Here is a 22,087-nt window from a genome sequence, read left to right as displayed (position 1 = left end):
CATTGAAAATGTGTAGAAAGATATTGCTTTCTGGTCTCAGTCCAAGCCTACCTTGTTTCTGTGTTTTATTTTAGCTCCCGTCTCTCTCACATTGTCTTGTTTCTAAAGAAACCTTGCATTTACTCTGTGTATATCACATATCCGAACATTAAACTTTAGTCACTGATGCAAAACAACCTTCAAGAAGAGAAAACTAACTAGTCAGGTACTTTTTTCCCCAAAGTTTAAATTTTAGAAGTTATTTACTAACCTGCATTTGACTTGTCAAATATACAGGTTAACTGCAATTACTTGGATTGCCACGGACAATATCTACCAGTAAAAGACGGGTTAGGTTATTGAACCATGATCAAAACCCTAAATTACTCGTGATTAACCCGATTTAAGTGTAGTCTTTTGACTTGCTGTGAAACCTCTGGAAAGGCTGTTTTTCTGCTGCCGTTTGGTTTACAAAAATGCCCAGTCTTAACGGAATTAAAAAGCTGGGAAGTTACGATAAATGCGCTGAGGACCTTAGTACTTTGCACTGTTCTAATCTCCATAGTATGTATATATAAAAGGATTGGAGTCACTAAACGTTCAAATAAAAAAATGATTGTCAAAGATGACTTCAGAACTGAGAGTTTATAGCTACCAGGAAAGATATGACAAGCTGGGCTCTTCTCTCTAGAAAAGGCAATCGAAAATTGAGGTCTTCAACGTTATGAAGCAGTTTGGTAGGATTAACGTACAGAAGATATTTCTATTTGTGGGAGAACAAGACTAGGTGCCTTAAAAACACAAGACAGCCACGAATAAACCCAATAAAGAATTCAGAAGAAACCCGTCACCAAGAAAGTGGAATTTGTAGTGGTCGAGATGAATAATCTAGCTGTTTGTAAGGGAATGAAGGGATAGAAGTTAATACGATTAGACAAAGAAGGGTGGGTGGAGGAGGCTTGTATGGGGCATTAACAGCATGGACTAGTTGGGCCGAATGGCACGTTTCTGTGCTATAAATGTAACGTAATGTAATAAATGCAGGTGACGGGTGCCTGTGGAACTACATTTCAGCATGAATCAGCCCCTGAAAGAGAGGAGAAGGGGGTTGGAAATTACAAGGGACAGGTGAGGGGGGGAAATAAACTGAGCTATTTGGTCAGGTTATTTTGAGAAGTTCTCTCCTTTTGGATACACATTCTAAGAAAGAATGTAACCTCTGTCTACTGCTGAATGTCAGCAGCTTTTTCCTGCGCTCCTTCTCAAGGGTCCAGAAGCTATTGTGAACCATCACCAGAAAAAAGTGCCATTTTCTAACAATATTTCTCATGAGTTAACATAATTCACTCTCAGCAGCAATCCAGGAAAGAAAACAGGAAATCTAATCTGCGTGACTCTGGTATTATTATTTATAATGTTAAATAAATTAAGTCATACAGAACGAAAATGGATTGCTTACAAAAAGCCCCCGAAAACCATTTGTCCTGTGAGTTTCTTAATAAGATTAGTGGGATTTACAGAACAGCACTAAGTGTTGCATTTAAGAGGTAATGCTCTTTGTAGTTATTAATGCCGTGGTGCACAGTTTCACTGCAGACACTGGCTGATTGCCTGTCGGTGGCGCAAACACAGTTTCACTTGCTTAGCAGAAAGAAAAGGTTGAAAAATAAATAAAATCAACACTATTGCAGCTTTTTGGTTGGCGTGTGGATAAAAGCTTGGTGTTACACACAGCTATTTAGATCAAGAAAGTCATGGATTGATCAGGGATATGAGACAAGCTAGGTGAATGAGGCTGAGCAGTAACTCCACAATTGGCTTCAGTCGCCCTCAATTTGGGAAGTGAAGAATAGTCAAGCCAGGCTACTTGCCTCTCAGTACCGACCCTAATTGCTAGAAAGTGCTTTTTTGTTCTGATTGAATGGGTTGGGATTGGCCTCAGCTCTGATGCTTTGCCATGAATGCCACAGAATACAACCATTCAGTACCAAAACCCACACAATAAGAATACTTGATTAGGCAAGTTGTAAGCATCAATGGAATTTTATAAATATAGTTAGAAGTCTCACAACAGCAGTTCTTACCACCTACCCCAGTCCGACACCTGCATCTCCAAATCATGGCTACCAGTGACTTTACAAACGTAAACCACAAGGCAGTGCGGTTAATACTTAGAACTAATATTCAAAACCTCTGCACTGTTGACACAATGCATATGCAATGCATAAACAATGGACTTGGGGTTAACTGGGATAAGGCACCATCTAACCTTTGTGCCCCATGTCAAGTTTCATTTGTGTTGTATTCAGAGGTTTACTCAACAGCACAATTGTCACTAGAAACTACACCAATGCTTATAAAATGGCCTACGATCAGCTATTTCATGCGGAATTACAATTCTCTTCAGTGACCTCAATGTCATCACCAAAGCAAGTCCACATTCCTTAATCTTGCACCTATACTGTGGTGAATCAAGATTACGCTTTAACCATTCTGTTCCACAAACTATGGAAGTGCATATTAAAAGAAGTCCACAAACAACATGTGCATCATAGGACTACAATTCCTTCTGGCCAACACAATTTGTTTTGATTTGTCATCTTCATCCTCCTCCTCAGGATTCCCATTTTCCTGTGTCATCTCACAGACATTTGGACAATTCCCCAAATAAACATGACTTGAATCACGCCTCAAGCATTCATTAATTGTTTCTTTGGCATCTTGGGGTTCATTTGTCTATCACTGCTGTTTCAATCTACTTCTTGCCAGATCTGCTAAAAGGTTTTGCCATCCTCATTCTCCATTCTTAAATCCTTCCACGATATTGATACCTGCATCTCGTATCTGAACCATTTCTAAATCTGGCAATCTTTTCTTTTATTCATCCATGGGACATGAGTGTTGCTGGCAAAACCATCATTTCTTTCCCCATCCCTGCATTCTTGAGAAGGTGGTTAACAGTTGCTTTCATTAATCACTACAGTCCACATAGTATTACAATATCCACGAGTGTTGTTAGGAACGGATTTCCAGGAACTATCCCAGATACAATGAGGGAATAGTAATATAGTGCCAAGTTAGAATAGTGTGCAACTTAGAGGCAACTTGGCTCGGGTGTCATTCTCAGTCGGATCACGGGTTTGGAAGGTGTTGTCAAAGTAGACTTGGCACGTTGCTGCAGTGCAACTTGTAGATAGTTCACTCTTAATGCCAAAACATTGTATGTATTCAAGAGGTGGCTAGATATAGCACCTGCGGCAAATGGAATCAAAGGTTATGGGGAGAAAGCAGGATTAGACTATTAAGTTGGCAGGCTCGAAGGGCCAAATAGTCTCCTCCTGCACCTATCTTCTTTGCTTCTGTTGATGACTGAGATGCCAATCAAGAATATTGCTTTGTCTTGAATGGTGTGGAGTTTCTTGATTTGCTGCAGCTCTATTCAAGGTAGGTGTAGAGTACTTCAACATGGTCCTGATTTGAGCCATGTAGATGATGGAAACATTTTTGGAGATCCCGGTGGCAAGTTAGGCTTCTAACCTTCTCTTGTAGTCACAGTATTTATAGTCTTTTCTATAGTCACAGTCTTATAGTCCATAGTTCTGGTCAATGGCACCTCCAGGATGTTGATAAGAGATTCAGCAAATGATAATGTTGCTGAATGTCAAAAGGAGATGGTTACAATTTCTCTTGCTGGGGAGATGGCCATTGCCTAACATTTGTGTGGCACAAACGTTATTTGCCACATACCATCCCAAGCTTGAATGTTGTCCAGATCCTGTTGCATGTGAGCACAGACTGCTTCAGTCTCTGAGGGGTTGTGAATGGTACTAAACACACTGCAATCATCTGTCAATACCTCCACGTCAGGCTTTATGATAGTGGGGTGGTCATTGATGAAGCAGCTGAAGTTGGTTGGGCTGAGAGCAGAGTCCTCTGTTTTTCATTTTACTGCAGAATGCCCCATTTGTTCCACAAAGGCAGAAAGAAATGACTTTCATTGAATCATGTAGTCCTTACAGTGCAGAATGAGGCATTTGGCCCAGTAAATCTGCACTGACTCCTTGAGTCCTATCCACATAATCCTATGCATTTACCATGGCTGATCCATCTAAGCTACGCATCTTTGGACTGTGGGAGGAAACCTGAGCACCCGGAGGAAACCCATGCAGACACAGGGAGAACATGTAAACTTCACATAGACAGGAATTTTTTCAAAGCTGCAGACATTTGATGCAACAGGATCCCTACCTTGAGAACAGAACGAGTTAAAAAAGCATAACACATGAGACACGCCAACAAAATCCAGCAATATAAAAGCTAATACTGATCCAGAGATCCCCAAATTGAATTACACAATCTGTTAAAGTACATGGTATACTCCTCTGTGGAATGACCATCTGTTTTCCAAAATCTCTCAAGTTCTGGTTATGCCTCATCAGCATTTAGCAAATCATCCTTCTTGCAAATTTAATTCAAGAACTCTAATAGCAGGTCAAAGCTTTCACCGCTACTCCACTGACTGGCATTCAGCTCACAAAATACAGCTGATCGTACTTCTTGTTGGAAGCAACATCACCAATTTCTTTAGTATGTACATACCAGTGTCCACGTATTATCTTAACCCTTACACTAATCATATTCTGACTCAGATTCCAAGAACATTTGGAGGGTAACAACGTGTCAAGTTACACTTGCGTTCTTCCATTTTCCACAATGACTACTCAGCTGGTAGGTTTGTTTTTTGCTAGCTTCCAAAATTTGTCCTTTACACAATCATCCTCTGCTACCACGCAGTACTCCAGAAAGCCAATTGGTGAAGCCAATATAAATGAAGTAAAACACATTTGAATGTGTTTATTTACAAAAGTTACAGATTACAAGCAAATGCCTCCTATCCCAACAACCACAGTTGCAATATGTGCACTCTTTTGAATTCACCAAATAAATGTAATTCACAATGTTATACATTTTTAGGGGCAGAACTGAACCCCCAGTTAATACCCATCACCTGCCTACAATTAAACCTAACTATTATGCAATTACCACCTGGAAGCAAGTAGCAGGGCAGCACGGTGGCAGTGGTTAGCATTGCTGCCTCACAGCGCCAGGGACCTGGGTTTGATTCCTGGCTTGGGTCACCGTCTGTGTGAAGTTTGCACATTTTCCCCACGTCAGTGTGGGTTTCCTCCAGGCGCTCTGGTTTCCTCCCACAGTCCAAAGATGTGTGGGGTTAGATTGATTGGCCATGCTGAATTGACCCTAGCGTCAGGAGGATTAGCAGGGCAAATATAGAGGGGTTATGGGAATAGGATTTGGGTGGCATTATTGTCGGTGCAGACTCGATGGGCCGAATGGTCTCCCTTCTGTAGGGATTTTATGGACATCTAAATAAGTAAACATTTAGCATAGAGAACAATTGAAAAAGGTGGAAGAAAGAAGTTAAATCAGGTAAATTCAATGGAATCAGAGCACTTTAGTGGCACGTATATGGGACAGGAGTTAAATTTTACTGGCAAGTGGAATCATAATGAATGAATGGGGAGGGGTATAATTGGCTCAAAAAGCAGATACACTTGAACCCTTTACTGGGCAAACATCACACCAGTGATGGCTGCAATCTTACGAAGGTGTATTCACAAGTTACCACGCGTCACAGACAAACAAATTGTGAAGTGATTAATAAGTCATTTTCACGGCTGGCTAAAATTTGGAGAGTGACGATCCATCTAAAACAGGAGAGTTCTTGAAAAATGTTCCCAACCCCAATGGACACCAAGCAGTAACAGATAGGCACCATTTTTATTTTCTCCATGATTAGCCATCACTTCTCTGGGCTGTGAAAGCATCAGTAACAGTCTCAGAATAAAGTGATTACACCATTTCAATAATCTTAAAGTAGTCAGTGGAGGAGAGAGGATGGAAGGAGGGACAACTAATATATTCGCCTATTCAAAATTTAAACATCAGCCTGTTGCAAATGTCTCTTTCTTCACATGCTCACTGCTGTCTCACTCACTCTCGATTCCAAATCACTTCATCTACAATTTAATAGAACTTTAGAATTCTCGGATACCTGACTGAGGATTGCTGCATGGATGTGTGACAAACATTATTAGTATTAGCGGCAACCTCTGACCAATTGCCTTCAATGAAAAAAATCACTGGAGAGGCTCATTGTCACAAGTATTTTCTTGCGATCTCTGAAGGCACAGCAAATCAACGGGGAGCCCAGGAGGAGGATTATTACGAACATGATTATAGTTATTGCTTGATACTCTCATGGCTGCTGTATAATGTCTGCGGAACACAGCAACTGGGCTGGTGGGATAATTCTGCCACGGAGCAGCCGTTTCATAAATCAATGCAAAAACCAATACACAAGCATACTAATGCAGACAGTGACAGTAAAAAGTTAACACTGAACCTTGGCTGTATCAATCTTCATAAACATGTCCATGAAATCACAACTAGCTCAACATTACAGTGTGTCAGCCCCTAATGCACACCAAAGGACTGACCCTGGTGGCTTGATGAGGCTTTTTAAATGGTCTGTTAAATGGATAGCATTATAACCAGCAGAGGGAGGATGGGGGTTGGGGAGGAGGGGTGGTGGGGGGCTACTGCAAACAGGGCCGCAAGCGCCAACATTCTCTCAGCAACATGGACCAGGCTGAAAAGAAAAGGAGTCGAGAGGTAGCCCTGATGAATTTAAATCCCAAGTTTTCTAATGCTGCTGCAGCAGCAGCTGTGGATGCACAATGATGTGTAATGAGGTTCTGATGATGTACAGGCATCCTCCTTTGATCGCTTCATCATCCGCAATAGTCTGCTGGGAAAACCTGGGGCTGGTGGAATGACCTTTTCCCAGAGGGTTTGCTAATGTTTCGACACCAACTATTAAGATACTTAGTGTTTTGGCTCCCCTATTTTGTGATGCATCTCACGGAGTGAGGTCAAGTCTGTTATCACAATAAAGGTCCCTTTTCTCTTTTTGTACTGCCCATTTACCATGTCTTGAGAGTCCTTGGGGGAGAATCAGAGAGCTGATTTATGCAGGATTTTTTTGTCACAATGCTGGCTTGCAAATGCATCGAATCTGATGTTGCCCTGACAAGTTCATTGGTTATAGCCAGAAAGAAACACGCCGCACTTTGCTGGATGCGAGAGAAAGAGTAATGCTATTTACTTCAAATTTGCACAGAATGGTATCTTGTTCAGGCTGTGTTTCTAACTCTCAAAGGATTACATTGCAATGTAAAATCTATTAAGGGATAACTTCATCTTATTAAGATTGAGAAAATGAAAGATGACTTTATTTTGTGTGTGTGTGTCTTTATTCAGGAAAGCAAACGCATCCCTGTCAGGAACTGCATGCAGCAATCACACAAAAACACAGGGATAAACAAAGGTTTTCTGTGTGATGAAAAGAAGAAAAATGTGCTTCACGTACACCTCCTCAAAGGAGGAGATGGCTTTTCTCATTATGCTTCAAATTCGCAAACGGTTCCCAACATTAGCATCAACAAGCATGTGTGGTTTCCAACAGAGACAGCTGATGGTAACTTGTAAGTGAATTTCACACACTGGCCAATTTAGGAGTTTAAATGACACCATGTGAATTGGTTTATCTGCATCCTGACCTCCTTTTAAAAGGCAGCTCACAACAGCAAATATTATCTTGCTCACATGGCTTTCCATGCAGTTCTGGCACCTGTTTTGTAGTGGTCTGACTAACGTGGCAATGGTACCAGGACAGGAGATATGCCTCTTCACTGACATTTCCAGCAATAAGTTTGTGTTAAACCTACATTCAAAAACCGACATTAAGAACCAAAGATCTGATGAGTCATGATGTTAGAGACTCAAGGAGGCCAAGTCCCATTTCTTAATAAATGTTCTTTAAAATTCATTCACAGGACATGGGCGTCACTGGCTGGCATTTTTTGCCCATCCCTCGTTGCCCAAGGACAGTTGAGAGTCAACCGCATTGCTGTGGCTCTAGGGTCAATGTAGGCCAGACCAGGTAAGGACAGCAGATTTCCTTCCCTAAAGGAGATTAGTGAACCAGATGGGTTTTACTGATATTCGACAATGGTTTTATGGTCATCAGTAGATTCTGAATTTCAGATTTGTGTTTATTGAATTCTAATTCCACCATGTGCTGTGGCAGGATTCCAATCCGAGCCCCCAGAACACGAACTGAGTTTCTGGATTAATAGTCTAGCGATAATACCACGAGGCCATGACATCAGAATGACTGATTACTATCCATTCATATTTATAACCAACTGAAACTCTCTATGTTCATGCACTCTACCTCTTGGCACCAGCTAGTTTATCAGATCTTTCGCTTTGACTTTTTCCATTAGATTCTTGTTAAAATTTTGCCACACTACAATTATACTCCTCCCACGAGTGGTAGTGGTGTAGCACTTGCTTCCTGAATACTTTGGTTTTAGCTTTCATTTTGCAGGCCATGATACACTTTCTGATATTCAAGTCAATTTGTTGTCGTGTGTTTTGGATTTAATTGCTGCCATCATTGACTTAAAAGATAAGAAAAGATTGTGTTCACAAGCCTGTTGAAAAGCCATCAGGAAATGCTCTCACTATAAATGGTTCTAACTACCTAATAGGTAAGACCAAAAGACATGGGAGCAGAATTAGGCCACATCAAGTCTACTCCATCATTCAATCATGGCTGATACTTTTCTCATCCCCATTCTCCTGCCTTTTCCCCATAACCCCTGACCCTTTATTAATCAAGAACCTACCTATCTCTGTCTTAAAGACACACAATGACTTAGCCTCCAAGCCTCCTGCGGCAATGAATTCCACAGATTCACTACTCGCTTGCTGAAGCCATTCCTCCTAATCTCTGTTTTAAAGGATCGTCCCTTTAGCCTGAGATTGTGCCCTCTGGTTCTCGTGCTGATGAAACGTTACAAAGAAAGTAACATATTCAGTACAATATGCACGAGTTGAAATTTCCAAGTTTGATTAATCTCATACACCTTACAAAAAATACATTTTTCTATCAGTCCTTTGGATAAGCTACTCTCTCAAGTTAAAATAAGTTGGCTCCAATATTTGACCATTTGCCTAAGAAATAATCACGATGCGCTCTGCTTTCTAATCTGCTGCAGTGTCATATGTTGATTACAGTGTCTTTAGTGTTAGGGTTGCATTGGGCTGCTACAATAGTGGTTTGAGAGAACTTTGTCACAGTAGTGGACACCCACTGGGGTCTTGACACGTCTGGCTGCAGGGTGAACCCAATGACAATCTTCATGAGACCACTCAAATGCAACATGTCTGCTGAGATACCAATTAAGTTGAAATGATTCACATCACGCTGATGTTTAAACGTGTCCATAGCACAGAAAGGAACCGTCAGTTATCTACCTGGTTCCTAAAGCCATTGGATTCAAATCAATTTAGACTGAAAGAGGTGTGTGCGGCAGTCATATTGCTTTGTCAACCACCCTCCAATACAAACCCCACAAATAACTGAACAAACACATGCAGTTAATTCTGGAGAACAAATACAAAACTTAATACAGCTATCCATTAGATTTTACCATACTTGAACTAATTTTACCTCTACAAGTCTCTTCCTTCTTTGCACTGTTCCTGAATATTCATACAAGATGATCAGAGGGTTAGATAGGGTGGACAGTGAGAGCCTTTTTCCTCGGATGGTGATGGCTAACACGAGGGGACATTGCTTTAAATTAAGGGGTGGTTGTTATAGGACGGATGTCAGAGGTAGGTTCTTTACTCAAAGGGTAGTAAGGGCGTGGAATGCCCTGCCTGCAGCAGTTGTGGACTCGCCAACTTTAAGGACGTTCAAATGGTCAGTGGATAGGCATATGGATAACATTGGAATAGTTTAGGTTAGAGGGTCATTAGATTGGTTCCACTGGTCGGCACAACATCGAGGGCCAAAGGGCCTGTGCTGCGCTGTAATGTTCTATGTTCTATTCTTCACTGCTGCACTAGCTTTGTGACCCTATTTCATCTTCTCCCTTTTGAGTCTCTCTGTCCCCCCATGAGAATCACCTGCTGTGTATGTGGATCCTCACTGTTACATTCCACTACTCCACACATCAGTTCCAAGGTTCCCAATTCACTTCATAAAGATATCAAGCTACCCAACAGGATGACAGTCTTCATCACCAACTTTCCACACATGTACACTCAGTGTGAAGGCAACCTATTGCCCCTGCTCCTTGATAGCAATGGCAAAGGAGATCAGTTAATTCACCAATTGAAATCTTGCAGTCGGAGCATCACCAATCAGCAGCTCAGCTATATCCCGAGTGTAACTGAAACTTGCTACACAATATATACAACACTTGCTAGCTCCTTTATACTTGCCACCTATCCCCTCCATAAAACAGATCATATATAATTCACAAACATCCTGTGACACCATTTACTGCAAGCCAGGTGATAGAATTCATTACAAAGCCAGGAATGTTAAGCACAATGCATTCTGCAGCTCTCAAATTGTACCTTATTTCATTAAGGCCACAATCTTAATTGATAACAGTCTCAGATAAATCCAAGTTCACTTGTTCTAAAAACAGGCCCGAAATCATAAATACCCAGAATTGACCTTTTTCCCCCAGAAACATAATTGTTGCACCGGTAGTTTCGAACATATGTATAATTATTTGCCAAGCTGATTTTATTTGCAGTTAATAGGCCCTTGAGCCCCACAAACCTATCCTAGCATTCTATTAGATTGTGGTTGATCTGTATGATGACCCCATCTATCTATCTTCGTTCTCTAATTTTTGCCTCAGTTCCATGGATAAATTGCTTGGTAACATGCACAGTCGATGCAAAATAATGAACTTAACCTTACAAATTATAGTTATCCCTGATGGTTGCAATTTTCTATTAACTTAACTTAGAGGCATCACCCTGCAATGGCATTTTCTTCTGCTCCTGCAACTTTCGTGTCCCTCCCAAGATCTATCTTTGTCACCTCTGATTTCTCATAAACACGCTGTCCCTTGGTGAAATCATGCAGGAAATATTTGATGACATTCAGTTCTATTTCGACACTATCTCTCTTGACTTCTACACTGCTTTGAAATTCCAGATTGTTGGAAAATTGGGCAAACAGAAATTTCCTCCAGTCAAACATCGAGAGAACCGAAACCACGGTCTTTAGTTCTTGTCACAAATTCTGTTCCTTAGCCACCAATTCCATCTCTCTCCCTGCAACTATGTGAGGCTGAACTACAGTTTTCACAACCTATGTGTACTTAATCCACAAGATGAGCATCTGACCACACAGCTAAGGCATCTCTTAGACCACCCATTTCCATCTTTGTCATCTAATTCTGCCCTGGCCTCAGCTAGTTCAAGAACTTCAAGTTTTTAGGTGCCCAGATCACCAACAACCTGTCCTGGTTCCTCCATGCCGACACTATATTTAACAAAGCCACCAAAGCCTCTACTTTTGCAGGAGACTAAGGAAATTTGGCATGTTCTTTCTGGTTGTATCACAGCTTGGTATGGCTCCTGCCCTGTCTGAGACCACAATAAACTACAAAGGGTCATGAGCGAAGCCTAGTCCATCACTCAAACCAGCCTCCCAGCCATTGACACTGTCTACACTTCCCGCTGCCTCGGAAAAGCAGACAGCATAATCAAGGACTCTAGACTTCCACCTTCGTCTACTGGGAAAAGATACAAAAGTCTGAGGATACATACCAATCGACTCAAAAACAGCTTCTTCCTGGCTGCCATCAGACTTTTGAATGAACTTACCTTTTTCTACACCCTAGATATGACTGTAACACTATATTCTGCACTCTTTTGTTACTGTCTCGATGAACGGTATGCTTTGTCTTTATAGCGCGCACGCGCGAGAAACAATACTTTTCAATGTATGCTAGTACGTGTGACAATAATAGCTAATCTGCTATTAATATCCTCATCCTAGCCAACCTCCCACATTCTACCTTCTGTAATTTTGAAGTCATCAACACCCTGCTGTCCTAATTGAGGTCATGTCTTGCTGACTTACACTGGTTTCCCTAGTTGAAGCTATACCTCAATTTATAAATTTTCATCTCTCCATGGCCTTTGACTTCTTGAGCAACGCTGATTTTAGCTACTCCACCAGTGACAACCGCGCCTTCAGTTGTCAAGTAAAAAGTTCTGAAATTCTTCTTCCAAGCCTCTCAAGATCTCAATATGTCTTCCCTCAAGATCTACTACTTTGACCAAGCTTTTGGCCTTCTGATCTAATTGTACTTATGTGAATTGATGCCAAATTTTGTGTTAACATTTTTGTGAAGCAGCTTGGGACATTTTATTACGTTAAAAGTGCTAAGTAAATACACGTTGCTGATTTTGAAAGCAGGCATGTATGACGAAGGGTATCACCAACTTTATAATGTATTGTCTGAATTTAATGATTTAGAAAACGAGTGCAAAACACGCAGCCAAAAGAAAGCAATGTTTTTAGCTGAATCGGTGGGGAAATTAATATTAATCTGCCTTGTATTTTTCAGATGCTGTGAATTTATAACACCTGTTCTTTCTATATCTCATTTTTAGCATTCATACTTTACTATTATCACCACTGTTACCAGTTTTATATCGTGTGGAATTTACAATTTACTGTTGTACCTGTAATAAAAAAAGCCCAAAAATGCTGCAAGATGAAGTTGGAACAGAAAATGTTGGCAATATACATCAGACTCATCAGCCTCTGAAAAGAGAAAACTAAAGTTCATGGTCAAAGAAGGAACTCTGGAGCAATTTTTTAATCTGGAGTGTTTAGAATGTGGAACTTGCAAACAGGAGTTTCCGAGATGAAGAGCAAGGATGCATTTAAAGGCATGCTAGGTAAAGACAAGATGAAATGGAAAAGGATTTGGTTAAAGGACCTGGAGTGGGAGGAAGCTCGTGTGGATTGATCAAAGTGATCAGCATTGATCCGCTGAGCTGAATGGCATATTCCTTTCTTGTGTTGTAAATTCCATGCAGTATTACGTTGTTATTTTTTGTTTCTCCCTCTGTAGTGGCTGGTTGACAGATGCTGTACTTTCTGGTTTTGATTTTATAGCTCAGTGACAATTTTCAAAAAAACGAACCCAGCTTTTAAGAATCGAGTACTTTCTGTACCCATTTTACTTCAGTTAATTAGGAGTTTAGTATTTATTTGCAAACAATGGGACAGATTCTCGGATCTCGCTCGTGTTAGCCCTGCTACCATTGAGAATGGAGAATTTGGTGCTCAGTGGAATGCAGATGGGAATGCATCCATAACAGCTCTACTTCAGGATGGGGCTATTTAAACTCCAAGGACCAACATGCCAGGAATGAAGTGGATAGTGCCAATCGACATTTTACCATGCTGTTCTTGCCACACAGACTAGGGTTATACAGACTGGAATGCTCAAGTGTACAAGAGCATCACTCTCCAAGATAAAAAGCTACCTAGCATTAAGAACTGTGCAGGGATTTTGTAGATTTGTCTCCAATTCCTATTTTGTAAGTGTACAGGGTACAGAACTATCAGTTCCATGAAGACATGTGGAGGATTTACCCGTCCTGCCTGCCGCGGGAATTGTAGTGGGCTGGGGGCAGACCATGGAAAAGTCTGTTGATTTTCCGGTTTTGGGGTGAGCGCGGCAAAAAAAATCCTGCCCATTGCGTTCAACAATTTATTAAAAACTCAAGAAGATCAGGATAGTTTCAGTTTCATTCTGTACTCCGTTAGCAATGATGATGCAATGAGTGGCTTCAATATTCCTGGGCTATAGTTTTAAAAATCACAGGTACTCCTCATTCTTATTATCATTATCCAGTGGTTCCTGCTGGAAAATGTGCTTATATTTATAGGACCAGATACAGTTGTGAAGTTGTGTGCTCCACCCTATCATACAGGGAAATGGTTTCTCAATCACTGAACACATGGAGTAATATTTTTGGTATTTAGAATCACAGTCTGTTCATAAATACAAATCTGTTAATTTATTGGGTTAAGTAGCTACTAAGGCATAGTTTTTGGTAGAGTATATATCCACAAAAAATCTGAGGAAAAGGTTAAAGAAAATCTCTGACTAAATTACTTCCTTATTTGAACACAACAGACATCCCTCACAAATCATATTAGTCCCCCGATGGAAGCTGTAATTAAACAAAGCTTGTTGCTGCATCTAATTTGATGGGCGGTGGGAACTTTTAAAAAAGGCATCAGTAGCTTAATGGCATTAAGCAGGTTGTGTCTGAAATGCAATTATCAGTATGTTGCTAGGGTCTAGGGTGTGACAAAAGCTCTAAATCAGCCTTGCTTTCCTGTAGTAGCCATTTCACCAATTACAGAAGAAAAAGAGGTCAAGAACCTTGAATCTAATCAATCACTTAAAGCTGTAACCAGCACCCAGAACAGTCTTTCTTCTGTGCTATCATGTTTTATCAAGCATTCTGTGCAAACTTTTTGATCCATTTAGGAAATGTGACTATTCCAAATGAATGTTTCTGCTCTTAATCTAGCTGTGGGGAATCTAATCTGTACATCGCAGCTATAAGATGTCAAAATAATATTTTAATAATATTAATGTTCAGGGAGAAAAAGCAGAACCTGTTAGTTTATTGTCTGGAAGCAATTAACCCTTTAAAGAATGAAAAAAGAATGAAACAGACAGTGGAGCAGTCACACATGGTGGAATGTCTCACTCACCGCTCCTTACGCTGAATTATCAATCTCAAGAAATGCTAACTAAAGGTTCAGGAACGGGGAGGCTTGTAACACTGCCTTCTGGTGCTTTCTAACAACATCACTGTCAAAAGCATGAAAGCAAATGGCCTCCCTTGCCCCCATGGTTGCAAAAGGTCATGCACAAGCAGCAAAGAGAAGAAGAAAAGCAAGGCGCAAACATAGTAGGAGTAAAAGAAATTCACTTCTTTTAAAGGCAGACAAGTATAATACATTGTTTGAAAAAATTCTAATTACAATAATGTAGAACGCATGTATCACAGTCATTCTTCTCAAAAACAACCTATTTGGGACTTGCTCATTTGGCGAGTTGAGCCATGCAATTTATGTTGATAAACGCCTTAGCAGGATGATATAATTGGATAGGATTTCTGTCTCTGATCACTGCATCCACAGCCATGGCTGGAAGGCAAGGTTGGCCGAAGACAGGACAAGCTCAACTACAGTGCTGCTGCATGGTTGAATAACCCGTTGACATTCAGTGTCTAAACTCACAGATGAGGAATAGCAACTTACTTGGCTTACTGTGGTGTTGCCAGTGCCTTCACAAAAGGAGTTGAGCAATAAGTGCTTGTCCCACAATTTGCCATCAGAATTTTTATATTTTAAACCTTAAACATCTTGACTCAAACATGCAAAAAGCTTGCAAACTACCATAGCACAGAATTCAACAATTAACTAAGTCAAATCATACCTAGTCTTTTACTGCAGTGTCACTTTCATGCTGTGGCTCTCAGAGACGTCAATGTAGGAAGCCATTCAGTCCACTGTGTCTACACTGGCTCTCCAAGCAAGCAATTCATCCAGTGTCATTCCCCTGCTTTCTCCCCATTACCCTGCATATTCTTTCTTTTCAGATAACAGCATGGGTGGCATGGTGGCACAGTGAGCAAAAAGCCTCACAGTGCCAGGGACTGGGATCGATTCCCAGCTTGGGTGACTGTTTGCGTGGAGTCAGCATGCTCTCCCTGTATGCGTAGATTTCCTCCGGGTGCACCGGTTTCCTCCCACAGTCCGAAAGATGTGCTGGTTAGGTGCACTGTCCATGCTAAATTCTCCCTCAGTGTACTCAAACAGGCGCTGGACTGTGCCGACTAGGGGATTTTCATTATAATTTCATTGCAATGTTAGTGTAAGCTTACTTGTGCCACTTATAAATAAACTTAACAGTTTAATTCCCTTCTGAAATACCTCAGTTGATTCTGCCACCACCAAGATTAGTATTCCTAAAAGCTGAAGCAAATTTAAAAAAGTACGAAACTTGAATGAAAACAAAAACATAATTAAAGTTGAAGTTTATTTATTAATCACAAGTAAGGCTTCCATTAACACTGCAATGAAGTTATTGTGAATTTCCCCTAGTTGCCACATTCTGGCACCTGTTCGGGTCAACGCACCTAACCAGCACATCTTTCAGTCACATCAGTCAGAAACTGGAGCACCCGGAGGAAATACATGCAGACACGAGGAGCATATATAAACTCCACACAGACAGTGACCCAAGCCAGGAATCAAACCTGTGTCCCTGGCGCGGTGAGGCAGCAGTGCTAACCACTGTGCCACCGTGCTGCCCTTACGACAAATCAGTAAAGTATGCATGGATACCAGGAAGTGTTTTCAAGCCTGTAACGTAACATCATGGGCCAGGTGCTTATCATGGGGAACTCCACATACTTCTTGCAGTTTGTGACGTAATTCATTGGCTCACAATGAATCCCAGGTATCCGTTATTCTTTATCTACTGCTTAATGCTGCTGCATTTTGGGCAATGCTGCTAATTATAATACACCTTAACACTCAATCATTCACAGCATATGAAACACATTGCACTTGACTATTTTATTCCCCCATAAAATAGAGCAATAAAGTGCAGGAAATGAAATCACGATGGCCTGTGCGCAGTAACAGCTCTCTCAGGATTCGAATGCCGGAATCCAGCACATTTTGCATCTACTCGTAGATTTGATGGGCTTTCTTCTTCATTAAGCTTCCTGCTGAAAGCTGGGGATTTTCGCTGCACTAGCGCATGGGGTCATTTTTAAAATCCTATTCTGTATTTCTATTGATTTCAGCTCATTTTTAAACAGCCCAGAATCTTATACACGCATCAAATTTTAACAAAGGGCCCTATTAAATGGTCGTCAAATGCACTTTACTTTTCAGATGGACTCATCATGACCCTTTTACAAAAGAATTGAAAGCCTACAGAAAAATTATCATCCTTTTATTCCGACTACTTCAATTCAGTTTGACTTATTAAAATATTAGTTTAAACAGTGTTTGCAAGATGGAATCATTTATTTTCACTTTGTTGTAAATCTGACATGCGCAGAATACCATCATACGTGAGAAATTCCAAGTCTAAAACTACTGAGAAACCCACACTGCTTGCTTGCTCTCTGAGTGCGCCGAAGGCTCGATGTTTGCACATAAAGCCCCTGAACTCTAAACCTGCCCTAATAACTATTTGAAAGCCCAGTTCTTCAGATAATTTTTTTCAACTTTCATCATATGAAGCAGAATTATTACAAAAGAAAAAAAGTCTGATTTTAATGCCAAACTAATGCTTTTTAGCCATTTGACTTTATAGGTATGGTGCTTTTTGCATGCAGAACCCTAGTTCAAAGCAACACCAGCATTCAGCCAGGTATTTGACCTCCCTCTGCGTACACAATCATTTTCTTACCGCTTGAGTTTTTTTAAAAAAAGGAATGGGATGATCATAATTAAACAACAAATAGGAAATTGAAGGCGACCTACCAATCCAACACCTTTCAAAATGTTTTTCTGTCATTCTTTACAATATTTAAATATTTTAAAAATTAGAACATTAGGGAAAAAGTGCACTCATAACTCAAATATTTAGCTGATGTCTTGACATTTTTTAATAGAACATTATTTATGTAACAGGATTGAATAGGCTGCAATGGTGAATGCCTGTGATTGGGTTTGCTCATAATCTGGCTCTCTGATTTGACTTAACTCAATATTAAGTGAATTAAAATTTTACTTGTAACTTCTATTTTTAAATGAGTGCAGTTATTGGAACTTAGATAAATTGTTAGCATTAAATAAGTTAGATGTATTCTGGTGGTTAAGTATATTCCAATTCCAGTTACTGGTACTGACTTTAATAAAGTAAGTTTATTTATTAGTCACAAGTAGACTTACATTAACACTGTAATGAAATTACTGTGAAAATCCCCTAATCGCCACACTCCAGTGCTTGTTCGGGAGATTTTAACATGGCCAATGCACCTAACTAACATGTCTTTCGGACCGTGAGAGGAAACCAGAGCACCTGGAGGAAACCCACACAGACACAATGAGGACATGCACACACAGACAGTGACTCAAGCCCAGAATCGAACCCAGGTCCCTGAGAGGCAGCAGTGCTAATTGATTTGTGCGTCTGAGTGATAGTACCACAGAGTTAGCAAGGGATTCTAAGCGAATAAGTGTGATTGCTATACTATGGGCACAAAGCTTTTTGCATGGGTAGATAGATGTGCCAGTTTTACAAAGAGATAATGCTGCTCCCTAATGACAAAAACTCCTGGAAATTAAGAAATTAATCCACACGTTTCCTTTTTGTTCTTAGGAATGATTTCAAAAAAGAAGCCTAAACAAAAGAAAATAATTAAAGACTGGGAACATCAGGAAGCATGGGATCTTGATACCTCACGGGTGCTGGAATCGAGTAAGATAAAATTAAAAAAAAATTCATTCTTCAGTGTAATTTGCCAAATGCATAAGCAAGCAGCAGATCAAAACATATTTGTGCAGTCATCTGAACATATATAGACAATCACATTTTCTGGATAAATCGCTACTTGTTAATGTATTTGGGAGATACACCTGGTTTTCAGACCAATGCTTCTGGGAAATTTCCTGATATCTATAGCTGTTCTTGAAACACCTTCAAAATCAACTCCCTAACCCACGGGATCTACCTTCCAAATCAGCCTGTGGTTTTGGAGTTTGTAATGCCATATCTAAAAAAGACAACCTGTAAAGAGCATATGGTGTCATAGAATCCTGCAGTGCAGAAGGAGGACATTCATCCCATTGAGTCTGTACCAACCACAAACCCACACAACTGTATCCCCATAATTCCATGCATTTGCCCTAGCTAGTCCCCCCCGACAGTAAGGGGCAATTTAGCACGACCAATCCACCGAACCAGCACACCTTTCGGACTGTGGGAAGAAACTGGAGCACCCGGAGGAAACCCACACAGACATGGGGAGAATGTGCAAACTCCATATAGACAGTGATCCAAGCCGGGAATCGAATCTAGTCCCTTGCACTGTGAGGCAGCAGTGCTAACCACTGTGCCACCCATCAAAAGGTTTTGTGGCTCTTATAAAAATAATTACAAAATAGTAAAAGAAACTGCCGGATGCCCTGAAACAGAAAACGCTGGAAACATGGAGCAGACCATGCAGTGTTCGTGCAGAGAGCAGTGTAGACTCTCTGAAAATCCTTTCCGGTTCCACTGGTTCTTTGAAATTAGGAATCAGTACCTATCTCAAGCAATGCATATGTTTAAGATTCTTACACCCAAGTCTGACTCTCCCTTTCCCTCTGCAAGTAACCCAAACTCTGCAGTTTCTGCAATAAAAGTAGGGCTTTGACGTTAATAGAAAAATGTACCTAACAATGCATAGCACAATGCATTCAATACAAAACAGTAATATATAAAATACACAAAATACTGTAGAAATTTACAATAACATTTGAAAAAGAATCAAAAGACATTAGTACATTAGGGTTCATTCTAAATAGCCGCCTTGATTAATACAACATTCAATCCATACTTCCTTTTTTAAATTATTTGATCATGGGAGGTAGGCGTCACTGGCTGGGCCAACATTTTATTGCCCATCCCCAGTTAGACTCGAGAGGGCAGTTAAGAGTCAACCACATTGCTGTGGATCTGCAGTCACGTGGAGTTACATGTCACAGGTAAGGATGGCAGATTTCCTTCTTTAAAGGACATCAGTGAATCAGGTGGGTTTTTACAATGATCGACAATTGTTTCATGGTCGTCATTGGACTTTTAATTCCATGTAATTTTTATTGAATTCAAATTTGACCATCTGCAGTGGTGGGATGTGAAACCAAGTGCCCAGAGCATTGCCCAGGGTCTCTGGATCAATAGTCCAGTAACAATAACATGATGCCACCACTCCCTCACTGTTTAATTTGTAGAACTATCATCCATCTACTGCTACAAAGGGCAAAGATTGTTCTTCACACGTGGCTGTTTCAGTGAAGATTACTAGGGCAGCATGGTCTGCTGCTTCACAGTGCCAGGGATCCTGGCTCAATTCCAGGTGTGTGTGGAGTTTGCACATTCTCCCCATGTCTGTGTGAGTTTCCTCCCACAGTCCACAGGTGTGCAGGTTAAGTGGATTGGACATGCAAATTGCCCTTTATTGTCCCAAGATGTGCCAGTGAGGTGGACTGCCCATGGTAAATGCACAGGGGTATGGGGATAGGGTGGAGAGTCAGTGCAGATTTGATGGGCCAAAGGCCCTTCTCCTGCGCTGTAGGGATCGTATGATTGCTTCAGGAAAATCTGAGGAAATACTGATAAATAACAATTCACAAAATTCATAATGGTGCTTTCATTATTCGAGGGGTTACATCTGTACATATCTCATAAAACAGAAGCCTGAATGGTACTAAATAAGATGGATTTACATTACAAAGTCAGGTTCAGACAGTTGATCCAGTCTGCTAATTGACCCTTTACATAATGGAAATATTTTTATGTGCACAAGAATGACCCACTTGGTTTCTGGAGGTCTGACTGTCTATGAGATTAACATGCACACATTCTTGCTAGCAATGATTTAAATTATATCAAATCCTCTCAGTGTGGTTTTGCTTAATGATTAAGTCCAATTCTCTAGGTATATGATACAGCCTTATTTTAATACAAATATGGTATCAACATAAAAAATATTGCACAAAGTTACTTATTTCAGTGGAGGAAAAAGACAGTAGCACTGTATTCATGGTGCGTGAGAACATTGTTACCAGTCGTGTTCTTTGGAAAATTGTCTTTCCTCTCTGGCTTCTTCTAAGTTGCAACACATCAGCCTACAAGTTCTTTTTCCTCCTATACGCTCATTGTGTTAAAAATCAAAATCTATTGCACTTTTTCTAACTCACTCTTTCTTGGGACCTCAAAGATGTGGCGCTCCGCTCCGCACCTTCTTCAGCCTCTCCTTCCTCTTCCAAATCCACAAGCTTTTAAAACTCAAACTGCTACTTGATTTAACTCATCTTCTTGCCTATCTTTTTCAATCTTGCACGAGTCCTGCACTACAGGCCTCGATTCTTCACCTAGATGTATATAGATAATATATTTAACATTTTCACAAATAAACTCAGTGCCAGGTACTTTGCAAATCAACAGCTTACTTTTCAGACCATGCTGACGTTCACAAATGGCTCCAGGTTTGCCCTCAGATCAGGGCATCGTTAGAACCACTGGTGGCCCGTACCATTCCCAACTCAAACTGACTGCATCCACAGATATGCCCCATGTATTCAACTTGCAGCAGGTATTAGGAACAAAGGGGTGTTCGGTAATTGTTTCATTCTTTCATCTACGCGATGTGTTTAAGCAGAGCACTGCTACCTCACAACGCCAGGGATCCTAGTTCAACTCTGGCCTTGGGTCACTGCTTGTGTGGAGCTTGCACATTCTCCCCATGTCTGCGCGGGTTTCCTCCAGCTTCCTCCCGCACTCGAAAGATGTGCAGGTTAGGTTGATTGGCCACGCTGAATTGCCACTTAGTGCCAGGGGTTATCAGGGTAAATGTGCGAGGTTACGGGGATGGGATGTGAGTGGGATTGTTGTCAGTGCAGGCTCCTTCTGCACTGTAGGGATTCTATGATGATTTTATGAAAACTTCACATTATCCTATAAAATACAAAGGATTTAAATTGTGCAAAAAAGCCATCACAGGACACACAATGCATAAACTATCAATGGAATTTCAGCTCTCAGAGGGAACATACACATCAGTCAGTTTTAATCGAATCATTACTTTTGGCTTTAACTCAGAACATTGTTAAGAGGACAGAAAAGAAAAACAGACAATTTAATATCCTGGGTGGGACCACTCACTAGGACTTATCTGCTCTCACGGTGATGAAGGGTTCTATTAGAATCATTCCGTTTCAGATGCTGGCTGATTTGATATGCGGCTCCAGCATTTGCAGCTTTAACTTCAGAATTCTGGGGATTGCTTTTTTTTGGTCCCGAATCATATTCGGAAAAGAAAATTAAGCGACAGGGTGCTGGGCAAGTTCTACCTCATTACCTCACCATAGTTGTAC

General features: G+C 40.7%; 1 protein-coding gene across 1 annotated transcript in view; it reads right to left on the bottom strand.

Annotated features, from left to right (window-relative positions):
* chchd3a (coiled-coil-helix-coiled-coil-helix domain containing 3a) overlaps positions 1 to 22,087 on the bottom strand; it is a 303,356-nt gene that overhangs the window by 13,795 nt on the left and 267,474 nt on the right. The gene's annotated exons all lie outside the window — the stretch shown is intronic.

This window comes from Carcharhinus amblyrhynchos, chromosome 19 (assembly GCF_965287045.1).
Source record: "Carcharhinus amblyrhynchos chromosome 19, sCarAmb.v2.hapA, whole genome shotgun sequence".
Lineage (NCBI taxonomy): Eukaryota > Metazoa > Chordata > Chondrichthyes > Carcharhiniformes > Carcharhinidae > Carcharhinus > Carcharhinus amblyrhynchos.
This window is presented reverse-complemented; position numbering and strand designations above follow the sequence as displayed.